This window comes from Lutra lutra, chromosome 4 (genome assembly GCF_902655055.1).
Source record: "Lutra lutra chromosome 4, mLutLut1.2, whole genome shotgun sequence".
NCBI lineage: Eukaryota > Metazoa > Chordata > Mammalia > Carnivora > Mustelidae > Lutra > Lutra lutra.
This window is the reverse complement of record NC_062281.1, coordinates 17,452,121-17,468,130: the sequence shown is the minus strand read 5'-3', so window position 1 is coordinate 17,468,130 and position 16,010 is coordinate 17,452,121.

Genomic DNA, 16,010 nt, shown 5'->3' with positions numbered 1-16,010 from the left:
TGTTTGAGTGGTTATTGATCACCCTAACATGACTCTCAGTGACAAAAATATGTACATAAATGGGAATCTTCTTGTTTCCCATGACCATAAGACTCTAAGGGCCAAACTTTCCTTCTAAATTGACATGTTGTTATTTTTATTAGTACTTAATGAATCAAAACTCATAAATATATAGCTGTGAAGCCTAATTTTTATTTTTAAATTTTTTTATTATTTTTATTTTTTATAAACATATAATGTATGTGAAGCCTAATTTTTAAATAAAAAACATATAAAATTTTATCCAAAACAAATATCCAAGACATGGATGCAATGTTCTTTTTTTTTTTTTTTTCTTCAGAGAGAGGAGGCACCCATGTTCAGGAGAGGGGCAGAGGGAGAAATAAATTTATTTATTTATTTATTTAAATTTTGAGAGAAAGCTGGAGCAAGCACAAGTGGGGGAGGGGCAGAGAGAGAAGCAGACTCAAGACTGATCAGGGAGCCCATAGGGACTCAATCCCAAGACCATGAGATCATGATCTCAGCCAAAGGCGGACGCTTAACCAACTGAGCCCCACAGGAGCCCCGGATGCAATGTTTTAATCCTATATTGTTCATATAGAGTATAGGACTATTACTTTTTGCTAGAATAAGATGGAGTTCAACATTAGTTTTATTCCTATTTTTCATATTTACAGACATGAAAGTTGAGAAACTGTTCACATAAAGAAGAAAAAAGGACAGAGATAGTTTTGCTTCAGCACCGGAACTCAATTCCTTTAGCACGTTTCAAGTTCTAGCCTAAAAAGCACTTCAAAATTAATTTTCATCCATCTAGCAGTGTTTTGAATTGGAAGCCCCAAAAATTAGTCATTAGAATCTTCAGCTTTTTCAGCTTCTAAGTGATGTCGAATGGAACATTCCCCTTACTGGTGGTTCTAGAGGTTTCCATACCTGCCTAGTAGTAGGATCCTAAAAGTGGAGGAAGAAGAGATGGGAAATGGCAGATGGGGAAGAAACAGTGGCCTGCCTCTCTTCCAGCTCGTCAGCTTTAGGACCTCTTCACATGCCCCTGGGGGTACTGACAGGAGGTAGAGGCTGTCGGAAACCCATTTTACAGGGTGGAACATATGCGTGCTTGAGTGTGTTGCGAATTACTGCTCTCCCACAGCCTGGATGGACCCAGGCAGGGAGGCCACCCAGGGAAGCAGACAGACGATCCAGACGCAGGGCAGTGAGAGCAGGTCCCAGGAGATGGCTCTGGAGACCAAGATTAAGGAGCCAAAAGAGACAAGTTCTCCAGGAACAGCCAGGACTTGGATCTGGTTAACAGCCAAGGACAAAGAGAGAAACCAAGAGTCACTCCAAATCCAGAGGAATAATGTCCAGAAACATTCTGGTGCCACCACCAGGCAGGAAAACAAGAAAGAGGGGCCTGTTTAGGGGGAACCCAATACATGCTGATTTTGCATCCTTTGTATTATGGAAATAATATGTACTCGGTACAGAAAACATATGCACATTCATACCCTCTCTGTCAAAAATTGCCGGACTCGTGCTGCTTTTACAAATCATTCAATACCCAATGGCTTAAACAACAAGTATGTATTTTTCTTTCTTTCTTTCTTTGTTTTTTCTTTTTTTTAAGATTTTATTTATTTATTGACAGAGAGAGAGAGAGATCACGAGTAGGCAGAGAGGCAGGCAGAGAGAAAAGAAGAGAAGCAGCTCCCTGCTGAGCAGATAGCCCGATGGGGGGCTCGATCCCAGAACCCTGGGATCATGGTCTGAGCTAAAGGTAGAGGCCTTAACCCACTGAGCCACCCAGGCACCCCCAAGTATGTATTTATCATTTTTAAAATAATTGTACTGAAATGCCGTTCACACACGATACCAATTCATGACCCAGTGTGTTAAATCCAATGGTTTTGCTCTTTTACATTATTTTTTAAATTGTGGTCACAGATATTACAGAAAATACATCATATCAACCATTCACAGTATGTAATTCAGGGGCACTAGGTTCATTTACGATGTCAGGCAATCATCTTAACTATCAGTTTCCAGAACCTTTGCCTCACGCCAACCAGAAACTGTACCCATTAATCAATAGCTTCTTATCCTCCTCCCCCCTCCCTGTAGCCTCTAATCTACAATCTATGGATTTGCCTATTCCAGACATTCACATACATGGAATCATACAGTTGTCCCTTTGGGTCTGGCTCACAGTGCTCAGCAGAATGTTTTCAAGGTAAGCATGTATTTTCTTGCTCATGGGTGTGTGGGCTGCTAGCTCCAGGCTGAGATTGAATTCACCTCTACTCATGGTTGTCTCCACGTTCTCCTGGGACCAGCCATTTCTGGCCTATATTCTTCTCACTGAAGGTCATGGCAGCCCGGGAGGCGAAGCTATGCCAAACAAGCACATTTAAAGCCTCTGTTCTGGGTACATCCATCAAAATTCCACTGGGCCAACCAAGGCCCCTGGCCAAGTTCAACGTCCATGGGGTAGGGAAAGAGACTCGGCCCGCAGTGGAAGAGTTGCAAAGCCAGGGCAAGGGACGGGGTGAGGCAGGGAGAGCAGTGATCCAGTCTGCACACAAGTAAAGAAAATCCCCCTCGTCCCACCCTGGGGCCCAATCTGTTCCCTCTCCGGAGAGCGACCACCCATATCAGTGTCCTATTGTCGTGTGACTAAGAGCAAGCCTGGAACTATTTTTCCTGCCAACGTAGATAGATCTTCCTATTCTTTGTAACCATAGAGGAGTGTCCCTGAGAAGGGGAGATCAGGTTGGACACACAGAAGGGGGAGACCATGTGAGGGCACAGGGAGAAGATGGCCATCGACAAGCCAGGGAGAATGGCCTCCGAGAAACGCCCTGCTCATACCTTGGCCTCAGACTTCCGGCCTCCAGAACGGTGACAGACGCAGTGTCTGTTGTCCCACCCACCCCATCTCTGGTAACTTTGTGGTGGCAGCCTCAGCTGCTCTAGTCTTCTGATTGTGGAACATCTCATCCTCGCCCGTCAGTGACAATTGCTGTAGTGAACATTCTCGTGCGTGTGTTTGACAGGTGATGTCCAAGGAGCTTGTGGACAGCCACTTCGTTCCGTCCTGGGTTCTGGTGGATTTGCTGTGTCTCTCCCAAGGGAGCACATCTAGAATTTTCTGGAATTTTCCATTTACCTGAGGGTGAAGACCAGAAGCTCCAGGATCGGTCTGCACCAGGGCGCTCCCGGCTGTTAGGAACTGGGGCTTCTCTTCTCACGCTGACCTCTCCCTGCACTTCCATCCCACCCACGGGCCGCTGACTCCATCTGTTTGGCAGGGTCACAAGCACATGGTGAGCCGCCTCTGACCTGACCACAGCCCACAGCCCACAGCCCGCAGCCTCTCTTTCCTCAAACAGCTCTCCTGTCACTGCTCCAGCCAGAGGGAGGTCAGGGTGAGCGGCTTCCAGGGCCCATGCTCATTGTGAGTCTCATCTCCTTTCCAGCTCTCTCTGCTTTGAAAATAAAATAAAATAGGGACGCCTGGGTAGCTCAGTCATGAAGCGACTGTTTTCTGCTCAGGTCATGATCCCAGGGTCCTGGGATCGAATCCCCGCATCGGGCTCCCCACTCAGCGGGAAGCCCGCTTCTCCCTCTCCCACTCCTCCTGCTTGTGTGCCCTCTCGCTGTGTCTCTCTCTGTCAAACAAATAAATAAAAATCTTTAAAAAAACAAAATTAAATTAAAATTTCATCTAAATGTATATATATACATGTATATATAGCGCCATATAGGAGGCTGAGTGAAAGGAAAGGCTATCAGGGAAGGAAGGATGCTGGGAACGCCGCCATTTCTGGTAAGTTCGCCTGTGGCACTCTGGGGAAGCAGCAGAGACTTCCAGGCCTGGCCCCTTCCCAGCCAGAACTCAGTAGCTGGCTGCAGGCCCTCGTGTCTCATTTCATTATTCTGACTGTGACAAGCCAGGAGCGAGGGCACAGCCAGCTGGGCAGCTGGAGGGGAGGCTGAAAAAGATCGGAATGTGGGACTGGAGGAGGGTTTTCCTCAGACTTTACCCTGTGGAAGTCCTCCTGTGTCCCCAGAGGCCTGAGCTTTGGAGTTCCTCTGTCCCCTCCCCTCACCACCCTCCACACAACCTCTATGGGACCTGGGGGCCCATTCCCTCTCCCCTCCCCCCAGCTGATTCGTACCCGTCCTGCTGGTGGCCATCTGCACTTGGCTGTGAACGAGAGAGGCCTCCTGACCCCTGGACTAGGTCAGGCCTCTCTGAATCTGCCTTCTCTTGGCTACCTTGACCTTGATGCTCATCCTAATTTGACGTCGTGATTTCTCCTTTGCTGACTTTCCGGTGGACTGTCAGCACCTCCACGACAGGGTCTGTTGTAGGCCGAGCAGAGCGCGGGGTGGGCCCTCCAGGGTTTGCTGAGGTGGGGGACGCGTCTCACACCCTACAGTAATTACTTATCTTTCCTGGAGGGCGGGGACTCCGGCTGGATCATTTCTACATCCCAACTTTTAGTCTCATGAGAGACCTGTTATTAGTTCAAAATGGGGGCAGGATCAGATTTAATAACCAAGTGGCCTTTCCATGGCCTGGCCAGGAGTGGACTCCAAGATCCACCGGCCGCTCCTCACATACGAGGTGAGGCGGATGGCGAGGTCCCCTAGCTGGAGGACAGGAAAGGGTGACAGGGCTCACTTCTCAGGGCCCTCCTGTTCCACCCGCCCCTGCCCTCTGTGAGACAGGTGGGGAAGGGTGTGGTCCAGCAGCCATGGGGCTCCCAGCAGGTGGGGTCACACCTAGATCAGGACAGTGGTTTTGCCTACGGATCCAACAGACACAATGGCAGGGACAGGGGTCCCAGGGTGCTTTCTGGCACCCCAACTGGTGTTGAGACACAGAGGCATGAGACCCCCTTCGTCACAGGGCTAATGGGCGTCATGGTTCCTACACTGCAGGTAGGAACCTACATCCTACATCCTACATCCAGGCAGGGCCTGGGCTCCTTAAATACTAATGCTTTCAAATCGTATCATTAAAATCTACTCCTGCACCTGGATTTCAAACATAGCTTTTGAGCCTGAAATTGCACAACTACCTTGTGTCATCTGGCTCCTAATTTAAGGCTTAGAGGCTCCAATTACTTTAGGTGACAGTCTGATAGCCACAGGGAGAAGTCTGATTACAAAGCAGACTTGGAGGTCCAGGCTTCCTCCTGCTCTTCATACAGACAGAAGGACATGGTAGGGCACCTGGGTGGCTCAGTGGGTTAAAGCCTCTGCCATCAGCTCAGGTCATGATCTTGGGGTTCTGGGATCGAGACCTGCATTGGGCTCGTGGCTCAGCGGGGAGCCTGCTTCCCTCTGTCTCTCTCTGCCTGCCTCTCTGCCTACTTGTGATCTCTCTCTGTCAAATAAATAAAATCTTTAAAAAAAAAAGAAAAAGACATGATAGACACGTGGTCAGTGTTTGAGGAATCAATGATCTACGTCTGAGTCTGTGGTTCTTTCTATTCAGAGAAACGGTCCCCACTTAACACACAGACAGGCACACACTCATCACAGAGCAGGTCTTTTCTTCATTGAAGGGAAGCAGGGAACTGGCCATGGTGAGCTCATTCATCTGTACAACCTTAAGTCACAAGAGGCGGGGGAGTGGGGGGCAGGGAATGGTTCAAGCCGGAATCTTCTAGAACACTACTTTTCTCCGTGAAAGAGGCAGTCAGCAAGTGTTGACAGGGAGGGCATACATGCAGGAAGAATACCCCCGACTTGACCCACAGAAGTGGCTGGTGCTAGTACGTTCACTCTGGGGCAAGCTAAGGGCTGCTGGAAAGGACCAAATATTTCACTCGGCAAATACTTACCAACGGCTGGTAAGAGGCCCTGGGATCAAAGTGGTCCATGGGCTTCCTCCCTCATTAAACGATAAGTAGGAGCTCCTGGGTGGCTCAGTTGGTTAAGCATCCAACTCTGGATTTCAGCTCAGGATCATGATCTCAGGGTCATGAGGTGGAGCCCGGAACTGAGCCGGCATCCAGCCCCGGGTCCTCGGGCTCCACGTTCAGCGGGGAGTCTGCGGGTCCCTCCTCTGCTCCTCCTCCGCCAAATGAATCAATAAATACATAAGTAAATAAATAAAATCTAAAAAAAAAAGAGAGAGAGAGAGAGAGAGCGAGAGCTATTAAGTAGGTAAACGAATACACAAACAAGGCATGCATTTTCCCGTGAGGGCTGTGAAGGAGGGTGGGAGAGAAGCTGAGGCCCCTGCAGGAGGTCTTCATTGCAGACAACAGGATCCACTCTAGCTGGCTGAGCAGAAGGGGATTGTTGCAGAGGATCAGTTCATGGGCGAGTTTTCTAGGAGGGCTAGAGAACCATGCTCGGGTGCCAGAGAGGCGAGGACAAGCCCAGGATGAGGCCCTGCCCCATCAGGGATGGTTCCAGTGGAAACCCTGCTCCCACCGCTCTCCACCCCTGACACCTGGAGCCTCACTGCTTCGTGCCTCGGAGTGCGGGGGGGGGGGGGGGGGGGGGGGGGGGACGCTCTAGAGGGAAGTTGCCGTGAGTCCCCGAGAGATCCCATCAACACTTGCCCCAATGCACAACAAATGTCAAAAATTATGATGCCGCGGGTATGGCTGTGGAAGATCGGGTGTTGGTTTGTTTTCTTATTTTTTCATTTTAATGCATTTTATTTATTTTCGTTTATCTGCGTTTTCCACAAATGTTTAAAAGGAACATGTAATATCCACGAAACAAAAGGCAGAGCCAATGGAATTATTTTCCAAAGCAAAGAGACAGGGTGGGGTCCTGCAGAGGAAGAGTTTCCCCGTGGGGCTTGGAGGGAGGGTCCCTCTGACGACCCACACCTGCCCGATGGCACCTTGGGCAGGTTCTGACACTTGCTGACCTGTACCAGGAGCTCTGTGAAATTCCTGAGAATCATTTCTAAGTTGTTGCGAGGGCTGCTGGGTTGACCTACTTACACATTCCTTCCTTTAACAGCCAATAGCTTCAACCTTCCTACCTCAGCCACTCCCTGCTGTGTGTGGTGGGGGTCGTGTGGGGGGAACCTCAGTGCTCTGGCCCCATCCTGCCCCTACACGGGGGTGGAGGGAGCTTGTTCCAGTGCAGCGGGTTTCTCTGAAAACCGACTAGAATTTCCTCAGCACCCGTGGGTGCCCTGGCCAGGCCAGGAGCTGTGCTGTAATGTAACAACAGAAGCTGTGTTCCGCATTCTAGAAAAAGGAACAATGCTGGCGGAGAGACAAAGCTTGAGTGAATTACCTAAGGAACAACACCCCAAACAATGTCATGAGCTTGGATCTCTGGGATGAAAAATTTTTTTTTAATATTATAAAAGTATTTTAATTTGAGGGGCACCTGGGTGGCTCAGTGGATTAAAGCCCCTGCCTTCGGCTCAGGTCATGATCCCAGGGTCCTGGGATCGACCAGGCATTCAGGCATTCGGCTCTCTGCACAGCAGGGAGCCTGCTTCCCCCTCTCTCCCTCTGCCTGCCTCTCTGCCTACTTGTGATCTCTGTCAAATAAATAATAAAATCTTAAAAAGTAAATAAATAAAATATTTTAATTTGGTCTCACAAATGACAAGCGCAGGAAAGAACTCCTTTCTCCAGGCAGCCTGTGTGGTTGGCCACAGAGACCCAGGGTTCACAAGGGCCCTTTGTGCTTGGTTGAAGGTTCTGCTTTCACCGTCTTGAAATTCGAAATGATTTTGATCATTGAACTTGGGGTTTGTAAGTGAGGTCCTATGGCAGTGTGAGCACATGAGACACAGGCACGGAGCCCGTCTGCAGCTCCCAGGTGACCTTCCAGCACAGACATTCACAGTGTCCGTGACCTCAGAGCTCCGGTGGGCCCACGGTGTGTGGGGAGTCGGTGACACTCCCCACAAAGACGAGGTCAGTCCCTGACCTCTGGGACCCAGGGGGGCGAGGGCAGACCCGAGAGGCCTCGCTTTTCTGCTGGAACCGGAATTTGCTTTGAATGCAGGAAAGGGCAACTGTGTTCTAAGAAAGAACCAAGGAATTCTACCAGTGCTCACTGAAGGGGAGAGAGAGAAGATTCTTCCTTTGTCACCGGTGAGACAGAGGTAGAGAGTGTTGGTAGAACACGTATGTAGTAAAAAGTGAAATAAAACAGGTGAGCTCGTTTTTGTGCAGCGTTTCTACTTTCTGGGAAAAACAAAGTATATACGCATGTACGAACGAAATAGGAATTGTGTAATTTCAGTGATCCTACAGACAGGTTCAATGCGCTCCCATTTGCATTTGAAATAGCATTGCACAATATAAAGATGAATGGTAAGATTCATGCTAATAATTTTGAATTTTAATGTTTCTTTACTCAAAACATGGAATAGCAAGTAGGAAAAAAAACCAACTAGCATGGGAACTTGAGAGAAAGACTACAGTAGAAAGGAAAAAGCTTTCTATTTTAATACCATTAATGGCACTTTTTTCCTTTTGTTTTGATCATGGGGCGGTGTTTTCATTTTGCATGGGGCCCTGAAAATTTTCCAGCCAGACCTGCTGTCCGCAGCAATGGGTAATACTGTTTTTTTTATGTCTATCCCCTGGCAAAGATGCGAAGCTCCTGGAAGTCTCATGTGTTGCTGGTAGGATGAAAAATGGTACAGGATTTTAGGAGACAGTTGGCTGTTTCTTATGAAGTTATCAACACACCTGCCTGAAGACCCAGCAGACTGCCCCCCTAGGAATTTATTCAAGTGAAGTGAAAACTTGTGTTTGTACAAAAGCTTATATGTGAATATTTATAGTGGCTTTGTTCATAAACACTCAAAACTGGAAACAACCCCGAGTCCTTCAACTGGGAAACAGATAAACTGATACATTTGTGTTATTCTAAGACACTACTCAGCCATGAAAAGTAGCTAACCACTGACACACATCACAATATGGATCAATCCCAAGTGCATTCTGCTAAGCAAAAGGAAGCCAGACTCAAAAGATTCACGCTGTAGGATTCCATTTATAGAACATTCTGGAATAGGTGACACTTTCGGGAGAGATCATGCATTCATGGTTGCCAGGCGATGGGAGTGGGGAGCAGGGGAGTGTAGGGGATAGAAATGTTCTAGATCTTAGCTGTGGTTACATGACTATATGCATTTCTCCAAACTCAGACAGCTGAACTCTAACAAGGGTAAATGTTACTCACTTAGCTCTACCTTAACTTGAAAAAAGCATCTGCAAATTAGCCCAAAACAGGGAGCTCCCACAGTTTTTAGGCATGTTTATGGTTTTTTATGCACACCAGAAATCCTGAGCTGGGAACTTGAAAGGAGGAAGCTGGAGAAGGCTGAGGGGCCATGCAACTGAGGGCGCCTGGAGGGAAGCTGGGGTTTTGCTGGGTGCCCAGGATGGAATCGCTGAGCGCAGCCCGGGAGAGGCTGCTCCAGTGAAAAGCAACCTTAGAAGGCCTTGTGGGTGGGATTTAGCATGCCGGGCTGGACATCCTGTCCCATTTTCGCTCCCACCCCTGTCCTTACCCGCCAACAGAAGGAGCAGCTGCCTCCGTGCCTCGCCTGCCTTGGCTGAGCTGATTACATGCAGAATGGATTGATTGGTGTTGACAGGGAGCTATTTACCCGTCTAATTAATTATGCCAACTAATTTCAACTTAATTGCACTTCTTGGGTCACTGGGTAATGAGACTATACAGTTCTCATGCTGCTGCAGGCCCGGATGGAGAGGTGGTAGGGAGAGGTGGCAGCTGCTCCCTAAGGTCAAACAGGCACCCTGTTCCTCCAGGCTCCTGGGCCCCAGGCCCAGGCTCTCAGCCCCCGGCTGCTCCACAGGCAAGCTCGGGAATCCTATTCGGGTCCATTCTGTGTGAGCGGGCCTCTGCCCCCGGAGCACATCGCCATCCATTCACCCAACATACATTTATTAAATGCCTGCTGTGTGCCAGCTCCAAGTGGCATAGACACTGAGGGTGTCAAGAAGCTAAGTCAGGGCTTGCTCGTTCCCCATGTCCCCCGCCCTGAACTGCTCACAGCCTGAAGGAGGAGAATCTTGCCTAAACCGGCAATTACGGAATCCGCCTGTGGACGGAGCAAGGGCTTCGCAGACAAACCCCACCCAGGCTCTGCTGTTGGGCCGTGCAGGAATTTACTACACCTGTGAAGGGACTCTCCACTCTCCTGTCCTCACCCCCAACTCCCCCTGCTTGTCTCCAGAATACTTCATAGTCTGGATGTGTCTGATTGTTTCTTCCTTACAGGAGCACCTAAAAAAACTTTTTTTTTTTCAAAGAATAGGATGCTTTCATTTTTATGAATTATATATATTTTTTAAGATTTTATTTATTTATTTGACAAACAGAGATCACAAGTAGGCAGAGAGGCAGGCAGAGAGAGAGGTGGAGGCAGGCTCCCTGCTGAGCAGAGAGCCCGATGCAGGGCTCGATCCCAGGACCCTGGGATCATGACCTGAGCTGAAAGCAGAGGCTTAACCCACTGAGCCACCCAGGCGCCCCATGAATTATATTTTTTAAGATTTTATTTTTCTTTGACAGCGAGAGAGGGGACCACAAGCAGGGGGAGAGGGACAAGCAGACTTCCGGCTAGGCTAAGCAGGACGCCCCATGCGGGGCTTGATCCCAGGACCCTGGGGTCATGACCTGAGCCGAATGCAGATGCTTAATGACTGAGCCACCCAGGTGCCCCCTAAAAAAAATTTTTTTTTAAAAGCCAGTCAAAATTCAGGTTATGCATCTTTGGCAAGAATATCAAGGAAGTGATGCTGGCTGTTCTCACTGCGTCCCATCAGGTGGCTCAAGGTTTTGATTTGTGCCACCACTAACGAGCGTCCCTTGACCCCTTGATTCGGGTGGTGGCTGATGGCATCCCTGTTCCAAAGTTTCTTATTCCCTCTTTGTAATTACAAAGTATTTTATGGACAATTTTTTTGACACTGTTTCGATACCTGTTCTTCCTCGAATTTTCAGTATCTATATTTTTGTCAGTATAGACTCAGGGTTTCCTATTTTATTTTGGGTATTATAATCCTTTTTTTAAAATTTTTTAATTTAATTTAATTTTATTTTTATTTATTTGACAGATCACAAATAGGCAGAGAGGCAGGCAGAGAGACACAGGAGGAGGCAGGCTCCCTGCTGAGCAGAGAGCCCGATGCGGGACTCGATCCCAGGACCCTGAGATCATGACCTGAGCCGAAGGCAGAGGCTTTAACCACTGAGCCACCCAGGCGTCCCCCCCCCCTTTTTTTTTTTTAACCATTATTCTGGTTCTCCAGTTGTGCTGTGTTTTCCAGTGGGAGCTGGCTTCCTTGTCTTTTTGACACGTCTGTGTTATCCTTTCGGCACTTTCTGTCACAAGATGTCTCAGGATCATTTTTGTGTTTTCCCTGCCCCAGACATGAAGGCAGCCATTTCTCCAAGAGCCCTGGGACCTCCGTGTAGACATCATTATAGGAGTGTTGCTGTCAGTGGACAAACCAGGGAACCAGGGAATACTCACATATATTTATATGTTCTGTTTACATTTTATATCATTCATTTTCTATGAGTATACATGTATCATTTATATATTATATATTAGAGTTCAGGTAACTTAAACACCTCTAAATTATCAATATTTGAAACTGTGAGTTCAAACCACCATCTCCAGTTTATATACAACCTTCAAGATTTCTTTCTGGTCTCCCCGTTTTCTGTATTTTAACTCCCTGTTCTAATGGCTAGAGACTTGGTTTCCATCACCCTTAAAACATTTCTTTCTTTTTTTCCTTTTTTTTAAAAAAAGATTTTATTTATTTGACACAGAGAGAGCACAAGAGATCACAAGTAGGCAGAGCAGCAGGCGGGGGTGGCGGGGGGAAGCAGGCTCCCTGCTGAACGAAGAGCCCTATACTGGGGCTCAATCCCAGGACCCTGAGATCATGACCTGAGATGAAGACAGAGGTTTAACTCACTGAGCCACCCAGGCGCCCCAAAATATTTATTTCTTCGATTAGTGTCCCTATACATAACCATTCTAGTATTTCCCTGATCACCTCTTCCGGCTCAGGTGCTGACACCCCATTCCAGGCCACCCCCTCCCCATGTGGACCCTCCTCGCTCTGCACTTCCTCACGCAGCTCGGGCTCTGACACCTGCTCCAGGCCACCTCGCCCTCCTCATCACCGTCACCCTCCTGGCTCTAGCCCACCCAAGTGGCTTCAGGACTAAAGTGTTCAGCAAGGGGGCGTCTGGGGGGCTCAGTTGCTTAAGCATCCAACTCTTGATTTTTGGCTCAGATCATGATCTCATCAGGGTCATGGGATCGAGCCCCCTGTCAGGCGCCACACTTAGCATGGAGTTTGCTTAAGATTCTTTCTCTCCCTCCGCCCCTCCCCCTGCTCTCTGTCTCTTTCAGAAAATAAATCTTTAATAAGTAAATAAATAAGCTGTTCATCGAGAAACGGGGTGGAGGAGAAGGGAGAGGGAAGCATAGACATTTTTGAGTGACATGAGAAACAGACTTCTGAATAATGTTATGTTCCTAAAGAAGGCAAGATAGAAAATTGCATGTAGAGTACTATATCAGCTATGTAAAAAGCTCAGAAAAAAATATTGGAGCTGTGTCAGGCTGAAAAGGGAAGCAAAAATGGAACAAGGTTTGAACACCTATGACACAGGGCTTCCCAGTTAAATCTCATGCACTCTGAGGTTCACCCCATGAGGGAGGCAGAAGACTCTAGTGGCTACTGGGTGGGACTCTGGGACCAGACCACCCACGTGTAGCTCCTGGCTCGGCCACTTCCCAGCCGGGGGACCTCAGGCAAGTTAGTTCGGTAGCCTCTGAGCTTCGGGTTCCTTTATCCATGAAACAGAAATGGTAAGAGCACCTACTCTTGGGGTTGCTATGAGGACTGAGTGAGTTCATACACATGAAGCACTTAGAATGGTGCACGGGACATGTTTGCTGAATGTCAGCTGTTAGTATATGGACAGAAAGCAAAGCTCAGTGACAACATCCGAGTTACCTACCCAAGGTCACGGAGTGTCATTGGAACCCAGCTGTGCCTGTTCCAAAGGCATGATGCTTTCTCCCTTGCTGGGGGAAGATGAGGCGCACGTCCGGTACAAGACTGACTGAGACCGGTTCTGTGAGCACCTGGTAGGTTCAGAGGAGGAAGGAAGTCAGCAGCTTGGTAAGAATCCAGAAAGATACCGGACGCTGAGAAAGCTTAGACCAAGTTGTGATGGTGGAGACAAGGACTTCCAGCAGAGGGGACATGCTGAACATGGGTGAGGGTCCGTCATACCCTCCGAGGTGTCCAGGCCATACCTGCCCAGGTTCTCGCAGTATCAATATTTGAGGCCAGTTAGCTCTTTGTCATGGAGGCCGTCCAGTGCATTGTAGGACGCAGCAGGATCCCTGGTTTACACACCCCTGTTGCCAGCAGACTCACTCTCATAGCTGTGACAGCCGAAAATGCCTGACATTGCCAGATGCCCCCTGGGTGAAGAACCCAAACTGCCAAGCCCCACCACCCTTCATTTCATTCATTGGCTAATATTCTTCCTCTCCTTGTGGGTGTCATCAGTTGCCGGGGAGACTACGCTTCAGGCAGAAGGCAGGAAGGAGGTAAGTCCTCTGCAACCCACCATGCCTGCAACTCAGGAGTCTTTGGTAAGGATTTCTCATCATATGAAGGTGTAGCTCAACAGCTGGCCAGACTTCCCGGTCCAGGTGCAGAATCCCAGGCAGGGGAACGGTGATGGTCCACAGGGGCGGGGCTGTGAGGGAGAGGAGGGAAGGACAACCCCGATGACCTGCATAGACAACCAGATGCGTGATGTCCCCTCTCTGTGCTTCTGTTCTTTCATCAGCAAATGGAGTGCTTGTGGTACATCCAAGATTCCTCCAGGGGAGGGCTTCTCTCTCAGCCCCATAAAGGGCAGGGAGGGTTGGTTCCCAGTTGCTGGGGAAAGAGTTCTGGGATCCACTAGTCATGTCTGCAGGGACGCAGAAAATAGGGAATAGGTATGCCAATGTATATAGACTGTATCTCTGTCTATTCTGAAGGGTTTAAGTAGAATCTCTGGGTCTTGTGAGGGCATGGAGATAAGGAAAGCAGAAACAGGATCTTCTTCCAGCAGCTCTACAGGTGAAAGTTCCATTTAGATTTTTTTCTTCGATTAGAACTACTCTGCAAGTGCACAGGTAAAAATAGTCCCCACAGGTGTGGGAGACCAGCCACCATTTCTGGGGTCCCTCAATCATTTATTCATCAGACAAAGAGAATTGGGCCTGAGTGAGAGGAGAACCCCATCCCACCCACCCCCCCTTCTTTCATTCTCCCCTGCATACATCTGGAACTGGTAAGAGGATGTGGATTATTCTAAGGGTAGAAGGAGAAAGGGGAGGAGAAGGGAAAGGGTGAAATTTGGCACAGTGGAAAACACATGGGCTTTGCGGTGACAGTGCCAGGCTATGCCACTCAGCAGCTGTGTGATCTTGGACAAGTTACTCAACCTCTCTGGGCCTTGGTTTCCTCATCTGTTGAAATGAGGCCCACTAATCAGTGTCTCCCTCAGCACAGATGGCCAGCCTGCAGAGAGCACTCAAGCATAGCCAAGTGTAGGAGAGGTCAGGCAGGCATGTCGACACGGGTCTCAAGCACACAGCGTCTCTGATGCAAACCTTGGAAACAGTACTTAAACAAGGCAGGCCATGGAGAGCCACGGTCAGATTTCCAGCCGGGGTGTGACCCAGAACAAACCCCAGGCATCATTACTCCCCTCCCCAGGTTGGTTTTCATCAGACTGGCACTGGATAGAGGTGACACAGAACGGGAGAAGGGACTGAGGAGGGCCAGAGAAGAGGCAGGCTCAGAGGAGAAAGTGGGGAAGAGGTTAAGCCTATCTGCAACAGCGAGAGTTGGCGGAAGGGACAGGTGGAAGGGCACAGAGCCAGCGAGCACTGGGCAGAGAGTTTGTGAGCCTGTCGTCGGGAGGGGTCCAGGGATTAGATAACATCTGATGAAGGGAGGGTCGCTGAGGGTGTGAACTGGATTTCTTCAATGACCTTCAAAAGAAGAGAAGAAATCTCTTTTTCTCTACTTTGGACTGTACCTTTACAAATACTGCCTCCTACTGGACCGAGCTACTTGGACCACTGCTTAAAGATGCCGACAGCCATTTTCTTCCAAAGAATAGATGAGCCCCAGACAGACTTCTGGCTCCTCCTCTATGCCAGCCCTGCGAGGACCCCCACAGTCCCGGTGTTCTGGCAGAGTTTTCTCAGCAGATGTTCCCGGGGCCCTACTTCCATCCCCTTAGCCCTCCCCTCTCCGGTGAGTCTCTGGCTGTGCCCCTGAGAGTCGGACCACATGCTCCTCTGGCTTCAGGGTCATGCCTGGTGAGCACAGGGCAGGCCCCACTCCTGAGGGTCAGTATGGGCCCAGGAGCAGCCCTCTGCCGATGACAGATGGAGGCTAGCAGATAAATTCTCACCCTTTGGATCGCAAAATTCTAAGATGTACTCTATACCGTTTCCCAGGGGGCCCTGCGGGAATGACCCCACATGGTCCCTCGTTGTTCATAAATCTTAGATGTGCACCACAGTGGCCTGCTCGTAATCATGGCCCCTGGGGGCTCCCCGCCCGTCCTGTCTCACTCCTCCCTTCCCCGTTGGCCCTTCTTGGAATCACCTTCCAACGAGCTACTTATTATACTCGAATCCTGTCTCAGTCTGTTTCTGGCTGAACCCAGAGACAGACATGGCATTCCACCAACATGGACGTGACCATGACCTGACCTGGAAAGAAATGTGCCTTCTCCTTTAGTGTTCCTATACTTCAAACACACCTGCTGCCACCTGCCGCCTCTAGCTGGGAGACGACGGGTCCCAAGGCCCCGGACCCAGACCCAGTGACAGGGTCCTCTCCAGGCGGTACTCCAAGGAGGTCATGCAGTCCCCAGACCAGAGCTTCTCTGGCGAACACAGCAGGGGAGAGAGGGAG